Genomic DNA, 1,885 nt, shown 5'->3' on the forward strand with positions numbered 1-1,885 from the left:
TGAAGCGATTTTTTTTTAATCCAAACTGGCATAAAATTTCATTTAACTTTTAACATATTTCTTTACTGATAATATATTTAAAAAATAAACCCATAATAATTTTTCTTGTGAATTAATGGAATTTTAGTCAAACGTCGCTTCCCCCCCCCTCTTTTTTTTTTAAACGTAATTTATTTTGAAAGGACAGGAAGGAAATGAGCGTCATAAGTAACTTCTCCAGCTTGACTGTTGTTGTTACCATTTATGACCACCAGAGGGCGGAATCACAGCGGGGTTTGTTTGTGTGTCTGGTAATTTGACTGAAGTCCTATCAGATTAAATACACGAAATACCTTCAAACTACTGCAAAATAACGAACTTTGCATTGTTTCTAAGATTTAAATGGATGGTAGTCAAATATTAGGGAAAAATGTTGACAGCTTACTTCATACTGTCTTTACTAATCTGCTGGGGACAATATGAAATAGCAGGCAAACAAGTGAATCAATCATTTTCTATTGGGAGTCTTCTTAATATTTTGACATTACGTTTGTGGTAATTTAATAATTTTAACGTTAAATAGTTATTGTAGTTATTCTCTAAGGCCACTAGAGGACAGTACGACCCTTCTATAAGTTAGTTTTTGTTTTTTTTTAAGCATGATTTTGATAAGATGTAGTTACAGACTGTGACCACTAGAGAGAGACATACTAATCGTGTGTAAAGCCATAAACAGCTGTCGTTGTCGTAGTTGTAAATATAAGGCTGTGTCTCAATTCGTTAGTGCACTGGAATGCAGAGCGTAGTGCTCACTACGGTGGGTAAGTGCTGTCCCAAATGGAACATGGACGTAGTGCACTAACCGGTAGTGACGAACTCACATTTGACCACAATTATTCTGCCACCAAAAGTAAAACAAAGCGCTAAATTACGAGAATGAATTTGCTTCTCTCATGAAACTACATCGCATTAAAGGTGACTATTTGCTGTGATTGGCTGAACATGAGTTGGTACGTATATTTATTTATTTCTAACGTGTATGACCCGCCTGCATACGTGCCCAGAGTGCGGACCTATTGCCAGTCTCGCATCATTATTGGCTCATCGTTTCAGAGACGGTTCTTCCCACTAATTCTTTTTAGGAAGTTGTAAAAAATAAATGAACAAATCCAGCAAACATAACTTTATGTATCATATCATCATATATTATGGCCTACACTAAATGGACTTGTACTTCTATAGTGCTTTTCTAGTCATACAGACCACTCAAAGTGCTTTACACTACTTGTCACATTCACCCATTCACACACACACTCACACCCCGATAGGCACATCGGGGGGCAGTTTGGGGTTCAGTGTCTTGCCCTAGGACACTTTGGCATTTCAGGGGAAGCCTGGAATTGATCCCTCAACTTACCTGTTGAAGGACAACTGCTCTTCCTCCTGAGCTACAGCTGCTCCGCTATAGTGATCTATCTCAGTTGTTAACAATACAAAGCACCATCAGACTGTCACGTGTCTCTGCATGTCTCCCTCATGCTTATTAGTATAATAAAGTGCAAATCAAAACACTAATAAAACAGCTTTTAAATATGCAAAGATATTTTCAGCGGAAAAAATGTCCTTTACATGAAACACGTGTTTTAACTGGTGTTTACTCTGATGCTGTGCACATCTGGCAACAGGAAAGGGATTATAAATGATAATGTAGGGAATGTAATGCTGTAAAGAAGATGCTCAGACACACAGATGCAGCAAAGTTGTTACAGAAACATTTTATAGAATCCTTTATTGAATCTCCTCCTGCTTGTAGCTGTCCATCTTCCTCATGACGCTCCTCAGGCAGCCTGTCTGAATCCACCTGCAAGCTCGCTTCACCTGCTGCCTGTCAGAAGCCAGGTGTGTG

Source organism: Telmatherina bonti (genome assembly GCF_933228915.1).
Source record: "Telmatherina bonti genome assembly, chromosome: 16".
In the NCBI taxonomy this organism is placed as follows: Eukaryota; Metazoa; Chordata; class Actinopteri; order Atheriniformes; family Telmatherinidae; genus Telmatherina; species Telmatherina bonti.